Source organism: Pleurodeles waltl, chromosome 10, assembly GCF_031143425.1.
Source record: "Pleurodeles waltl isolate 20211129_DDA chromosome 10, aPleWal1.hap1.20221129, whole genome shotgun sequence".
Classification (NCBI taxonomy): Eukaryota; Metazoa; Chordata; class Amphibia; order Caudata; family Salamandridae; genus Pleurodeles; species Pleurodeles waltl.
In genome coordinates, this window is record NC_090449.1 from 238,830,079 (window position 1) to 238,846,348 (window position 16,270).

A 16,270-nucleotide genomic window follows, 5' to 3' on the forward strand; every position below is an offset into this window, starting at 1 on the left:
AACTGCGCTCGCCACCCCGCACTGGATGGTCTACAGGGGTATCTCTGTTCCTCCTGCACATGTGATTGGAGGCCAGACAGCTGGTGAGTCCAAGTGTTAAGCTTTTATTGTGCCCAAGTTGCCTGATTTACTCCTTTGGCTTTTACTGTTTGTTTTATTCTGTGCAGGAATTGCTGGAAGCCCAAAATGTTTAAATAAACTTGAAAGGCACCCTTATCAGAAAGTCGCCCTCTTTTTACTGATATTCATGCACCTGACAACCTGAAATTATAGCCATCAGTGGAGTCACTCGCTTTTCACCATCCAAAACCCTTTCATTCTCCTTTCACCATAATGAGCACTTTCTTAAACGTTTGACTTCCCCCTCATTTCGGAGTGAAACGTTTGACACCGACGATGACATTACAAATGACCGATGTGGCTCTCCACAGTACTTTTACGCCAGTTTTCTTCCCTCGGCAGTCAGCTCGGCGCACTTCTCCTCTCCCTCTCCCACAGCCTATAGAGGGCAGCGCAGTCTTCCTCTCCCGCCTCTGTACATTGATGGGCGAGAACTTAAAAACATGCAGAAGAGCGTCCACCTAAACCATACTTGGAATGTGGCCAAGGCTGTTTTGCATAAATATTCCCTCCCCGTGTTGCCACACGATCACTGCCTGTGTAACCTGCTGGAGGCGGCGCTTTGTGGGGAAAGTAGATTCTAAAAACAAGTGCCAGGGCTCGTTGGGGCTCCAAGATCACTGTACCCAACTGTTCACGTATCCAGTCAGGGTGAGACCGAGAAGTCCCACTGGTAAGAGAAAGGCATTTATTTTATTTTTAATTATAACTTAATTATTTTATTTTCAAAAAATTAAATATTAAATAAATATTATACTCCGTTCAGACATCTTTGTGTTCCCGAGACAGATAACTTTCACTGGTAAGTGAAAGGCATTTTATTTTTATTTAATACATTTCCTAAAATAAAAAACAGTTAAAGGTTGTTCAGGAATCATGTGTTCCCCAGTAAAGGCGAGACAAAGACTTTGAGTAGAGGGTGTACGTATGCGCACGTGTCCCAGGCTGAGGCTGCACAGAAAGCAATAACTCTGCCCTTCTGAATCATTCCCTTCGGCTTCGTGTGCTTCTGGTCCCTGTTGGTTATGTTTTTTTTTTCCCGCAGAATTGTTTTCCAGCAGCTCACACAGAACAACATGCCGCCCCAAAGTGTTTAAGGGACAGATGGGCAGGGTAGGTCGCTGTTTGAGAGACGAACAATGTAAATTTCGTTATCCAGCGATACCCGGAACAACTTAACTGGAGCTCTCGGGTGTAAGTTTGGGTGGGCTCAGCCAGAAGTTCCGCTGCCCACGTAGGAATGTGGTCAACGTTTGTTTTCAAGATGTGGGGAACATACATGACAACACTTTGAGGTTACATTGCAGGGAGCTTTAGAAAGTGGAGGACGATTTCTATAGAGGTGACAAGTGAAATAATGAATAGTGGCGAGCCTTGCCCAGGTCAAAGAGGATGACTCTAGAAGCCATCCCAGGGTGACTGGATGATCATCCAACTACTGTAGAAGTCATTTTCACATCATCAGACATCATCAAGCTCTTGAAGTCATCGGCAGAGCTTAGAAAAAAGTGAGCCTGATGATTTGAGAATGACCTGAAAATGAGTGTCTGATGACTTCACAAGTCGTGATTATTTTTGATGACCAGGGGATGAGCACCTGATGACTTCTCATGCTGAGATTGTTGCTGATGGTTTGAGGATGCTTTGACGATGACTAATTACTTCATAGGCACTAACAAGATTAAAGTGGGTCTTGTGATTTGAGGAGGACTTGCTCATTGCTTCAAGAGTCTTTGTCTGTTTTGGTTTCATTTTTGTTTAAAAAAATAACCCTTATAGATAATTTCAGAATTAATTGCTGATTAGTGAAAAATAAACACCATTTAGCTATTTTATACGTTTTCATTCACATACAAATAAGCACACAATGATATTCTGAGAACTGTTATCAGATGGTCCACAGGATAATACTTTTCTACTTTTCATCTAATTTCATAATGGGTAAAAACAAGTATCCGTTGTTAAAATGAGCAATACATGACATTAATAAAGACGTACATTGAGAAGTATGGGTAGGGCCATTAGATTCAAGGGATCATTCTAGATTTCTTTCTTGCTCAAATTGTGTGATCCGAGGCAAATATTTTTCTTCTCAGAGCCTCCTTTCTGTTCACTATTGCATTCCTTCCAATAAAATACTTTTGTATGTGCTCTGTACAAAAAACCTCTCTTGTTTTCATTTAATAGCTTACAATGTTCCATTTGTAATAAGAATCCAGCTACATACAGGATACCCATGACCTCTGACTTCTCTCTTAGTGTAGGGGCAGAATTGTTTCTTGGTTTATGTTTTAAAATGTGCACTTTTAATTTATAACAAATAATCTGATTTACTCTGGAGAAACGTTTCAGTGTGTAAAATAAATACACTTACTTGAATTTTGAAGCCACCTCATTTTATAAATGCATTATATTTGTTGCATGCTAAGATTCCAAATATTTTCAAGACTCTGCTCATGTACTGGCTCTTACAGTCTGAACCAACCCCTAACTCAGCACTCTGTTACTTTGTTGGCTCGCCTTCCTTTACATTTTATGAGGCAAGTTAGGAAATCAGTTGTAATTGCCAGTGCTTGATGACTGCAAGTTAATAACTTGATACAGTTTTGCAGTCCTTTCTCTGTTTCCAGTATCACACAGTGTTGCCTCTGCATTGGACGGAAGCACTGGAGAAGGGAGAAAGTTCTGCTTCTTCAAACAGTGTGCAGATTCTGGGAGAGTTTACTTGAGAGGGAAAGAAGAAAGTGTTGCTCCGTTTCTGTGGTATTTTTGGCTCGGGGACAGTGGGAAGAGGCATAAAGTGAGATGAGGTCGATCCTTGCCTTTTAGGGTTCTTGACAAATGCCGCACTTTGTTTCAAAGACGAGAGTTTGCTACTCTTTAATATCTGTCGCTAAATGTTGTGCTTTGTTTGCGAGAGGTGGTGGATGCAGGATTCCACACTCCTCTGAGCTTTACTTATTGTGGCTTTCTTATTGAAAAGCCAGGAATAGACCCACCTGTGAGCTAGACAGCATGTTGTGGCTTTGTTTGAGATACAACAGCAAATGTGGGGACGGGGAGGGGAGGGCACTCTGCTGGGCCTTGTCTGTGAATGTGAGCTCAATAGTGTCTTTTGAACCGTTTGAGCTAGAAGCAATTTCTTTGTTGAAATCTGCAGATTACGCAGCAGATGATGGACTGTGTGGCAAATGCGGCAAATCTAAAATAATGTGAAAATCGCCATGGACGGACAATCGCATAATTTCAGTGGCACTGGTCTCACGTACCAATGAAGTATGCAAAAACTGATAGATGGAATGCTCCAATTAATCTCATCCACTGGTAACTACTCGGGCCATTGTCATTTTGCACACCCTGGAACCTCATTTTGGACCTGACCATATGCAATCAATCTTGACCTTGCTCCAGATGGAACAGTTAAGCCTGAACTGCTTGGCCAGGTCCTCCTTGAACCAGAACACAAGCAACCCAGGACCAGTTTCACCCAAATTAGGGCTCTTCAGCCAGGCATAGCTTGCTTTCAGTGACACAATTTGTGCAGCACAGATCCAGTATTTGATGCTGCTCTCTCATGTATGTGACAATTAATAAAATGTATTTTCACAGGATCACACAGTTTGGTCACAGTTAAGGAACTGGGATTAATCCTAGTTACATGATTTCACACAGCAATTCAGCCAATAGATGGGTATATTGTTTCCCATTAAAAGTAATACCTTGACTTTAAATCGTGCCATATGTGAACAGAGCATTGGTGACTGTCAGAAACAACTTTTTTAAATTCTTTATATGGCGCAAACCATGGCCAACAACACAGACTGTTACACTTTTTTTGTCTGCACCGGGACAGTAGGCTGTATACACAGGATGTCAAGCCAAGGCTCTGATCAGGACCTGGTTTCAAAGGGCGTATCTTTAATGGGCTCAAGGTTTCACAAGAACTTTGATCTGAGCCAGAACAGGCATCTAACATGAGCCCGCCTCGAGCTGTCAGTGGCTCTCCCACCACTATTAAGGGGCCTAATGAGCTCGCCTCTCAACACCAGTTTGCAAACTTAGTTAAAGTTCATGCTTTGTTAATTCAAAAGTATGCATGTGTGGGAGTCTATCTTAAAGTAGGACTTCATTTTGAAAGAGGTAGTAGTGGGATTTGGTGTCTGAAAGCCTCGCTGTAATTCTCCACCAAAAAGTATGATGGGAACACTGACACTTTATCAGAGTACCTATACTAATGATTGGAAACATCCTTTGATGACAGAAAACCCTAGCAGCCTAGGAATTTCCTAAGAATCACTACAGCGTGCCTTCTAAAGCAGAGCTACACATCAGGTGAGGAAGGCCCGGGAATGATACAGCCATGTCATTCTTTAGCTTTACATATCTTATTACTGTATGTATTATGAAGCAGAGATATACACACTTTTTCGCTTTCCCTCACTACCTCCTTTTTTCCTCTGCTTCTCACCTCATTTCTTTACTACTGTCCGTTCTCCTTTCAAGCTCTGCTTTTGCTCTTCCCTCACTAACTGCTTTTCACTTTTCAATCTTTCCCTTTCACTCTCCTTTCTGTACCCATTAATGCTCTTCTTTCTAGGTCCCCTTTTCTTCCTTTCCCTTACCCCCTCTCCTTTCCCCTCTTCTTATTCTAATTGTATTCCTTTCTTCCACTCCAGTCTCTGCTTTCACCTGTTCGCTTTCCTCTTGTCATTTTCTCTGGCTCACCCTCAAATCTCTTCCCCTTTCTCACTCTACCTTTTTATCTGTTTTTCCTTCTCACCTATACTTCATGGTTTCCATCTCTTTCTGTTTCCTTCCTCCCTTATCCACAGTTCTTTCATACTCCTTCATCTGAGAAAGTGTTTGCACATTATACTCCAGGCCTGATCTGTGAGTGCAATGATCATAGGTCACAGCTGGACCACGAAGTGACAGGTCGGGTGGAATTTCATGTGGTCTTGCCCTGTCCTGAAATTTAGAAAAATCCTGTGGGAGACCTGCGATCTCTGCCCAGCTCAGCCTTAACTCTGTGACCTAGTGACAGTGTTTCTAGTATCACCCTCATTTTGATTGTTAAATATTAACATATATCTAACTTTTTGAGTGAATTTTGTGTTCCTGACTGGGTTTGAATGTTCTAAAATATGAAACCGGAACAGTAAAGCCTGACAGCCAGGCCTTCTGTCATCATGCTTCCACCACACGTGAAGAAGCTCCCTTGCAAAGTATCTATTTCATGGGTTCACTCACCAGTCCCTGTAGGCAGATTTGTTGTCTATCTCAGGACTCAGGAGAAGGTGGTGACAGTTGCCAACTCTTCCCTGGCTTGTCACTCTAATTTAGTAGCTGATTGGATACTAAGATAAGTGTTAGTCTCACGTAGCCTCTATATTGGGCTCTATTAGGCCTTGCTTTTAATGTTTTCAGTGCATGAATTTCAGAATTGGCAAGGCCTGTGCTGTTCTCAAGAAAAGCTTAAGTTTGGAATGGTAATATCTGTAAGCAATAGAGAAAATTAAAAGCAGTAGCCTACCGCTTAAATTAGTAGATGTCACATGTACTGTTTGCTGCTTTCTGAATACTGGTTGCAAATTTAAGCCAGTATTTTTGCGACCAGTAAATCATTTTTGGAACTGATCTATGCACAAATAAGTCGGTTTAAAAATGTAGATTCAGAGTGGGACGCAATCTGATCTGTTACTTCAGTATTCCTGAGGTTGCAAATTGTGGCTTACTCCGATTAGAGACCATCACAGGGATGGTGGCCTACTGCAGTCAGTGACTGCCTTTTTTAAGCAAGCATTGGCAAATACAATAGGTCTTGCCTTTGCAAGAGCCATTGGTTTTGCCAATGTGTTTGAGCCATGTTCTAGGTTTTGCAAGTATGCACGTAGGTAGTTCACCCCCCACCTATTGTTCTAAAGTCTACTTTAAATTGGCTGTGCAACCACTGTACGGTCCAGTGATGAAAAACTGGTTTTGTTTTCTAAAAAAGTATTGCATCAGCAGTGTATCAATCCTTCAACATCCTTGTTGTATACACCTTGCTCTATACACCTCCATCGCTCATACATACACAAAGCTATGCATTGTCCTTTTGTAGCAAGCCCCTATCCTCTTACCACACTCCTCGATCTCCCTGGTTCTCTTCTAGACTACTCGCTGCATCTTGTGCACATCATTTACACCCACCACCTACACTCCACAGGCAATTTTATTTCTCACTCATAATGAGTCAACTTTCACAACACAAAACTATCAGCGCCCCTTGCCGGAAGAGTGTGAAAGGGCATGATATCATTCACAGCTTCTCACTCACTACCCAATTTATACACACACATTCCCAGTAGTTACAACACCCCTCACAGACTGAAGCGCAACCACTCATACCACACACTCAAAATACTATAACTAACCATGCAGTGCTTACCATGTCATGTGATGAACCACAGCCTTTTAACCTACTTAATCCACAGTTCACTTAGTACATGTTCACAATTTTACACGACACCCCTGTTCACCCACATTCACTTGAAACATTACTTGCCTAAAGTCACCCACTTACATCATCCCTCACTCACCATCACTGAATCTATTAGACTTCACTTGTGCACACCTCTAACTCAATATTTGTTCACTCTTGACACTGCTCACTGTCACCATTTAATTGGTTATACCTCCTACATAGACTCAATATACCTGTTACAACAGCCATACCATTTGAAAGCTATTCATCACTCAAAATGGTTTAGAACTCACTGGCTATGCCATCTTTTCGCACAGAACCACTAGTACCACAACTCTGCTTCATGTAGCACAACTAGGCAAGATTGTGTTCCCACATTACCGTCAGCGCCCACCTCTTGCAAAATTAATTTCTTACAAAATTAATTTATCAGTCTTCTACAACAACCCTCCATTATAACTGTACATGCAACCACCTGTTCAAAGCATTCACTCCATAACGTAATTTAGCAATGTGCAGCAAAGCCCAGTCATCCACATGCTAACAGCACATTCCACTCACTTATAACACTACCTATATAACTGCCTCTCAACACTTATCACTCATCTCACCAAAGCATCCTCACAAAGCACCATTCAATCACTTTGAATACTATGCAGCAACATCAGCAAAACTGATAACCCACTCACAGCACTGATTTACACCACTGACTCCCCATCATCTACTTACACAAGTTTGAGACGCTAAACACTTACAAGATACAAAAGAACCTTCCTCCATCACCCTTTCACTGACCCCTCATAACACACATTATGTTGCACCCAACACCATTTATCCTTTCAGAACACCACTGACACATGCTTCCGGCACCACTTCCTACACCAGTCACTCACTCCATTCACTTCCCTCTAGGCAGTTGCAACAGCACTTTCTTTCAGCACCAATCAGTTAGACCATCACCCAAACACAGAGTAACAACTCCAATAACTATCTGATCTCCGCCACTAACTTTAGCCACTCACCACACTATGATGTTCGCATCCCTTGACAAAACCACTTTCACTACACACTTCTCCAGTAACCAGTCACCTCTGTCACTTTACTGCTCAGTCACTACCCCCTCCTCAGAAGAACCACTTGCCTTCAGCTACATGCTTCAACCATTCTCGGCTAGTCAGAAACACCAGTCATTCACAGCAACAACACAAGCCACAATCACATGCTTAGCTCACAGCAACAATAAGCTACATCCACTCAAGCAATGTCTAACTTGCTCACACCATTCACCCATCTCAGCTATCATTCACCAATGTAATCATTCAAATGAGCCACTCGGTGACACCTTACCACTTGCTCTGTGAAACCGTATTTGCCTCACATAGCATTACCAAGCCACTCACAGTTTTTTTTTCACATTACAACTTGCAGTCTCATGCATGCACAATTTCTCACTCAACACCACTCCTGCACTATTGGTGCTAACCCCTACACTTACAGTGACTGTTGAATATCTTTAGTTAACAAAATTACATGATTAGAGTGACAAAGATCACAATGAAATAATAGAGGTGGGACAGGATTAAAAGGAGTGAAATAATATTAGTGGTTCTCCAATTTGTGTAATAGCTTAACACACCTGTGCAATTAAGTTGATCACAAAACACTCATAAAGTAGTAATCGTGACATTGCCCCGTAGCATAAACATATCTTGAAATCCCCGCAGGTAAGGCTGGGTAAATTTTCTGTGGTAAGCTGAATTGAATTCCAAGCAAAGTTGCCTTTTCCTATTTCGTCTTCTGTTTTCTGTGCACACAAAACATAGTGAACAGCTAAAAGTATCCCATGATGATCCATGTAAAGCTGAGGGAATAACTGGCCATTCCGCTAATCACAATCTGTAACTGGTGAGCAAGGCCAGTGCTAGGGTGAATGTCTTCCTACAGGTCAATCAGAAGAGACTAATCACATCCTTTTCTTACACTAATTCTGAATTTCTGCTTTCAGACAATCAGGATAGTTCTCTTGGGTTAGACCCTTCTGATTGGATGCAAGGTACCGGTTCAGAGTTACAATGGGCAGTGCATGCTTCCATTGAGCAGTTTAAGTGGTTTTCTCGTATTCAGACTATGAATCTACTCTTTTTTATTTGGGACAGCCCATGAAGCAGTTACTTGTATTTTTTGTAGCCATGATCCGGTTTGGAGACAAAAGTAATACAAATATGGAATTTTTAACTTCCACAGTATGTCAGACAAGGTTGACCCATTAATACTCGAGATCATTTTAGAGCAGTGTTTCTTAACCTGTGGTCGGGAGGAGGGGAATCTTACTCAGGGGACTGCGACTACTTTAAAAAAATTAAATAATATTAACAGACTAATATAATTTATTAAAATAAAGAAGCAAAATGTACAACTGTAGATCCTCCGATTTATTTGGGGGAGAATTGCAAGTGCATCAAATAGAATATAGTATCGTATGGACGATGAGTGACCTAAATTAATTTGGAAAAGCACCAACATTCCTATTAAAATGTTGATTTCTGGCTATTTGTGAATGAATAAAACATTTTAGAGTTTGTGTGTTTGTTTGGTAAGTGCCTGTTTCTGTATCTGCTGTGCATTGTTTTGCTGTTCAAATCGTAAATGCTTAGTTGTGGACCCTGGTTTCAAGTGATAACCCATCAGGCCCCCAGATTCCAGCAATAATGCAGTGGGTTCCTTGAGTTCTAGTAATGATTAAAAGGGGGGGGGGAGTCCACAGAAGTCAAAAGGTTGAAAACCACTGTTGTAGAGTAATAAATTCCCATCTTGAAATCCTCATGGAGTAATAAAGTCAGCTGCTATCTTGGGGTAATACATCTCCATCATTACGTCATCATGTGGCATCATTATAAAGTTATACTGGTGCCATCCATGAGTAATGCAGCCTAATTTTTATGTCATTACAACATCATTCTGTAATAATACACCCCCATCCTGGAATACTCCTAGGATCATCCTGGCCGAATCCAGCCTTATCCTGAAATCATCCTGCAGTAGTAATCCAGCCTAATCCAGAAATTATCCTGGGGTTATCCTGCAGTAGTAAATTGTCATCACATGTTTTTCATTGAAGTAATCAGGAATCCAACCTGGAGTAGGTTATGTGATGACTCTAGAGTCATCTCATTTAAATATTTCGGCCTATAGGCATACTTCAGGATGTCTTGGGATTACTTCCCCAGATAATTACAGGAATATCCCAGCTGAAGTCATCAGATGACTTCAGAATGACTCCTGGGTGATCTTCCTTTTTGACTTGGGTAGTGCCCGAAAACGATCCAAATGATCAAAGTTATGTGAATCCTGCTAAATAATATTTTGTAAATCAAAGAAAGGATACAGAGTTTAGTTGTTTTATATACCTTTCATGTGCAGTATTTCAAGGCTCTTTAAAAATAAAAATTTAAATATCTATTTTGTGAACATTTACTTTTCAAATGTTGATGACTTTGGGGAGTGTGGCTTGTGTTTGGCAAGCCATCCCTCATTTCTAAACATAACACACAGCATACACATGAAGGGCTTTAGGGAATCCTCCTTCAGCCTTCGGTTTGTTAGGGGAAATCCCCCATTGGGCATTACGTTGCTGTGGGTTTCTATTAAGTTTTGGATCAGGTCATGGCATTTTGCAGATGTATCCGCTTGTTGACTTTACATCATGCATTTGTGTAAAGTAGGCCTCCTTTAGGATCACAGCTGATCTTTGCAGACAGCTTTCCTCATAAATTAGCCCTGAGGTTCTGTTAGATATGCAGCACTGTGCAATTCACCCTATTTGAGCTGCTTGGTAGCTTGCAGACAACAGGATTTGAAGTGTTCAGCTTCACATAACTATTGTTTCACTTCACAAGCACGCCGACTGCAGCTTGATGTCACATTCCTGCATTATTCATTGCTCAAATACTGTCTGCTCTTGTATCATATAGGCGGTGCTTCTTGATATTATTTCTCTATAAAATTATATTCAAATAGGTCCTTTTATATAATGTCAATCTATTTTAAATTCTTAGTGATATGTAAATATTATTTGTTTATCTTATTCACTAAAGTGAACAAAGATCTATGCCACCACGTTGTACAATACTCTTCTCCACCCTGTGCCACTGTAGGAATTATACTCCAAGACACTCGATTCAGCGACGATCAACTGTACTTTACGATACTCTACGGTACTCTACTGCACAATAAGACACACCATGCCACTCCACTATATAATACTTTTCTCCACTATATGGCACACCACTCAACAAAGGTTAAAGCTAAGTTATAGTCAGGAAAAGTGTATTTATTCTTTCTACACAAATCGTAACGTAAACTATACAAGCATTAGAAATGTTGATAGTTATAACTTAAATTTCTAATTTATGCACTACTTCCAATTTGTCAATAGTTACACACCTCTGTGCAAGTCTTCTCTCCTCACTTGTACACTACATTAACTATAACTCTCCCCTTCTTCATGCACTGCTTATAATACCCTTGCATATTACATGACTTATAGCATGTGAAAATATAGGATTGATAACACTTATGATGCCTCAAATAACATAATTTCTGAGAACACAATGCAGCATGAAGAGAAATGTTGCGGCCACCATTACAGGACATAGGAACTCATACCTGTGTCTTGAAAAAAATAAATAAAATAGGTACAAGGAGGCAAGGAAGTGGTCCGTGATCCCCTGGAACTTGTGAGTGGCGGGGGGGTCAAATTGTCACGATCCTGCGAGATTCCACCCGGAGCTAGTGTGACCCACTTACCTGAAAGAGTCCAGCAGGAGCAGAGGATCCCACGCTGGCTCCTGCTTGAGTCCTGCAAGATCAGAAAGCCATTTTAAAAAACAAGGGGGAGGCGATAGTGACTTTGGTAGGGTGGAAGCATACAGGTGACTAGCACTGCAGCTAATCCACACCGCACATGGTCAAAGGTCTTCCGCATCAGGAGGGGGCTGCCTAAGGGTGTTGGGCACAGGACATGGCCACAGACCTGGCCCTGCTGCCAATCCACACCATGCATGATGGTGGGGTTGCCTGCCTGCGGGGGTTTGGCGCAGGGCCTAGCCATAGGACATTCCCTGCAGAAAACCTGGCTTTGTGTAGCAGGGAATGGGCACTATTATGTATGGTAATACAATATTACTTTACATTAAAAATACCCTAATAGACAACTGAAAAAAACAAAGGTTAACATGACATTATAGTCAGGTATAGTAATAATGTGATACTTGAAATTAAAAAACCTTAGAGATTCGCTTCAAAGAGCTGAAGTGAGGTAACTAGGTGAAAATGTCAGATTAAATGTAGCAGTGCAAACTAAAAAAAACACTGAACTTCACTAGTTAACTGACATTTCTCTCTCTCTCTCTCTCTCTCTCTCTATATATATATATATATCTACATATATATATATATATATATATATATTCACTGAAATAAACAAAGGTGACATGGAGTTACAGTTAGCTTCACATTTTACACACACAAAACCATAGAAATTCATCAGTTATAGTTATACTTATGTTGAGAAACTATAACTCGTGGCCTAAAGTTACTTCTACAGCACAAGTTATAGTGTCTTCAGATAAGTATAACTATAACTGCTGAATTTCTATGGTTTTGTGTATGTAAAATGTGAAGCTAACTATAAAATCCCCGTAAACGTTAGTTTTTTTTCAGTGAATTAGTATGTTTTTTTAACATAAAGTAATATTTAATTAACATATGTTAATTCAGCCGCCATTGTGCATGGCTGAAGCCTGCCTGCAACCAACCCTCGCATGCAGCCAACCCTGTGAGCGGCGGGGGTTTAGTGAGTGAGCATGTGAGTGGGTATTTTTTTTTTCTATTGGGATCTATCGTGGATTTACACTGACTGGGGCTGTAGTGGGTGTCAAAATGGATCCTCAGATCCTTGCGTAACCCCCTAAAACGTTTTTGGGCACTTTCATGCCCATGAAGAGTCCTTCATAGACCCCTCGATCTGTCCTATGGGGACAGGTTACCGCTATGCTGACCCCTTGTGTGACTTTTAATTTTTTTATTCCCCCCAGCGCCCAGCCAATAAACAGAATGGTGGCCACAACTTTTTCTCAGGTTTCGGCCAGCAAATCAGGGCACTGCTTTTGACTCGGGGGGCCTGGGGTGGATCCGCTTTTCTAGATACAGATTAAATTTCCTTTAATTACTCTAAAACTACTGAACAGATTTGCACCACATTACAAAAAGAACTCTTTCTAGTTTTTAAAATTTTGTGAAGATTGATTAAACAGTACCAAAACAAAAAATGCTTTTCCTATGGTGAGTAGGTCCTAAGTATAACTACCTACTGGCTGTTACCAGTAGTTTATATGCATATATATATCACCTACTGGCGGTTACCAACAGGTAGTTATAATTAGGACCTATTTTCCTTAGCAAAAAAGTTTTTTGTCTTGCCAGTAACTTTGGGGCCGATTGACAAATCTTCACAAAATTTTCAAAACTAACACAACAGTTGGTTCAGCTGCTGTCTTGAACGATTTGGGGTGATCCATCAGATGGGGTCTGAAAAAAAACGGGGGGTGGCCCAGAACTTGTTCTCCCCATTCATTTTCACATTGGGTTTTTAGAAATACCTACAGCCCAAACCCCTGAACGGACTTCCACCATATTTGGCTGGAAGCTAGATCTTGTCACTCAGATTGTGTTTTTTGTAATGTGGTGTAAATCTGTTAAGTAGTTTCGGATATATTACATGCTAAAAAAATGTAGATATCTATGAGGATCTGCAGATCCCAGAGATCTTGGGCTGAGATCTGATTGGCAGCCAACACTTCAATCAGGAAGTGTTGGCAGCCATTTTGAGACTCGGTTTCAGCCGAGTCCCATAAGAAAAACACCCAAAAAAGAAAAGGGGCCATGTTAGGAGTACCCTGAGCCCCTACCCTCGGTTGGGACCCCACTAGGGCGAAAAAGTATTATTTTTAAAAAAAGTTCTGAAAAATTAAAAAAGAAATGCAGGCTACAGAATATTCGAAATTATTATGTTCCCGGATTGGCCAGGTCTCAGGGTCATTTGCCAAATTATTAAAAAAGGAGGGGCGTACGGACCCCCCCTCCTAGGGCTCTTAAATACCCCGGGACCACCACCTCCCCGGGGCTATATAAAAAATATGGTTGAGGGGGCAGTGCGGATCCCTGGAGACCACCACCCCCCCGGAGCCATATACATTTTAAATGTCATGGAGTGGGGGCTACGCAGATCCCCTCCCGGGCCATATACGGACCTGGGGACCACCACCTACCCAGGACCGGCCTGCCACGGCCAACTCCTGCTACAACCTGAGGTGCCCACCTTCTGGTGTTTGCTGATTGCTTTTGCTTGGCTGGAGCTTTGACAGCTCCTGCCAAGCAAAGTAAACATAACCCCACTCCCAACAAGCGGGAACGTTAAAACTTCTCCTGCTTGCTAGGAGTGGAATTTTCATCTCTCTCCCTGTCCACTGTCATGCGGGCAGCGAAAGAGATGAAAATATTGCTCTTGCACACAGGGAGCTGCATTTAGAGCAGCTCCTTTCATGCTTGAGCAATGACAGTTCCAGCAGGAGGCAGGGAGCTAGCTGGGACTGCGAGGGCCTTGAGGCACCCCGTGGTGCCTAAGGCACTTTACTGGGTGCCCTGCACCTTGGAAGACATGGCCCCCTCACATTTTTAAATATGTATTTGTCCCCAGGAAGATGGTGGTCCTCAGGGTCGGGTGGGAGGAGGGGGTCCGTACTGCCCCCCTTATATGTATTTAATGTTGTCTCAGGGAGGTGGTGGTCCCCAGGACCCGGACGGCGTCCATGCATCTCTCCTAATTATTTTACATTTTATAGCACCGGGAGGTGGTGTTCCTCCTTGGGGAGGAGGAAGGAAGTCTGTGCACCGCATCCACCCCTCCCCCCCCCCATTTATGTATTTAATGTCCCGGGGAGGTGGTGGTCCCCTGGTCCAGTGGGCTCCATGCCCCCCATAACAATTGTTAATATGTAGCCCCGGGGAGGAGGAGGTTCCGGGGGGGGGAGATCCATGCAGCCCCCATATATTTATTTAATGTTGTCCTGGGGAGGTGGTGATCCCCAGGATCCCTAAATATATATATTTAATGTTGCCCCCCTGTAAGCTCCAAACCCCGCATAGCACACAGACTTGGCCATGTGTGGGGTTGCGGACAACCCCGCCGTGCACGGCCAAAGACTGTGCATAGTGTGGTGGGTGGTTATAGCGGGTTGGCAGCAGGACATGGCAGGGGCACGAGTTATAGTTACCGTAGGGCACGAGATATAGTTACTTCTTGAAATAACTCTAGCAGCTGAATTTCTATGGTCCCTGTAACCTTTTGTTTTTTAACTGACTATATATACACACACACTCATAACCACACACACACTAGTCAACAAATCTGTGTCACTATTGTTACAACTAATGACTTAAATGACCATAGAAATATACATTTATTTCTTCATAGTTCTTTAGCTTGTAAATAAAGTGAGGGTTCCTATTTAGAAACCCTATTTTAAAATATTTTTACAGTGTTTTTTGTGACTTAATTTTTGATTAGGCACACAAGATGGAGGACCTCCAGATTCTTAGCAGTGCACAAAGCGACTGGTTGAAATACTTTGATATTTCCCAAAAAAAGCGATGAGGAGCACGATAAAATACACATATAATTTGCCTCCCTCAGTTTATTAGGGATCTCTTCAAAAATGTTTGGGAATTTGAGACTGCCTAGAAAAATAATTTGTAGGTTGTGGCTTTGATACCTTAGAATTTGTTTTGACACACCCCATGTTCTTGCCTACGTTTTGTTTTAAGGTCTTTTTGAGTTTACAGTGAGATGAGTCTCTATGGCACTGTAGATCCCCTGCATTAAGCTCCACATATTCTACATGTGCTTTTAATGAAACAACGCGTAGTATGGGTGTTGACTTTACACTGCTCACTTCTTGACATGAATAGGTTTTTCAGAGTGATCCAGAATATCTCAAATATGAGTATACAATACATTCCTTACCTTTGGTTAAGATCTGGGTCTCGAGCCTCTTCTGGATCATGCCAGAAATTATCAGATTGGCAATAGTTAATTTAACCATGGCAGAGTTACCTCTGTGCAGTCAGATCAGTCTTTCATGTTTATGCCATGTTTTACTTGCTCACGGAGATCCGCTTGTGGGGCACTGGTGGGTGCACTCATCGGGCCTTCACCTGTCGCATCAGCTCCTGTGATATTGAGCCATGGAGGCTTCCTCAGTGGGCTTAGTCTACTAGAGGTTGAGTGAAGCATCTGGCCTGTTCGCCATCCATTCATCTGCAGCAAATGTGCTCTCCTGGACAACGTTATATGGGTACTGGTCTTCAGCAGTTACAGCCTCTGGGCTGCTTTCATACGGCTGCTTGTTTTCAGCAGTTGTGGCCTCTGGGCCGAGAACATCACTTTAGCTTTGGCGGCCATGACAACTACCTCACAAGGTACAGTAAAGTCACAGGTCTCTACCACATTTGCTCCCGGAGGCAGTGCAATGCCCCTCGGCGTTCCTTACTCCAGGAACACAGCTGGGCTTCTCCTACTAAATATTCTACCTTCTCTTGGGCCATGCGCTCTCTGTCCCTCTGTGA

General features: G+C 42.1%; 1 protein-coding gene across 2 annotated transcripts in view; it reads left to right on the forward strand.

The window, feature by feature from the left end:
* Positions 1–643: 643 nt before the first annotated feature.
* ACSM3 (acyl-CoA synthetase medium chain family member 3) overlaps positions 644–16,270 on the forward strand; it is a 448,596-nt gene continuing 432,969 nt past the window's right edge. Inside the window, exon 1 of one of the 2 annotated variants that reach the window (XM_069210271.1) lies at positions 644–793. The gene's annotated coding sequence lies outside the window, so the exon portion shown is untranslated. The remainder of the gene's footprint in view (positions 794–16,270) is intronic. The other variant, XM_069210272.1, reaches the window with a different exon arrangement.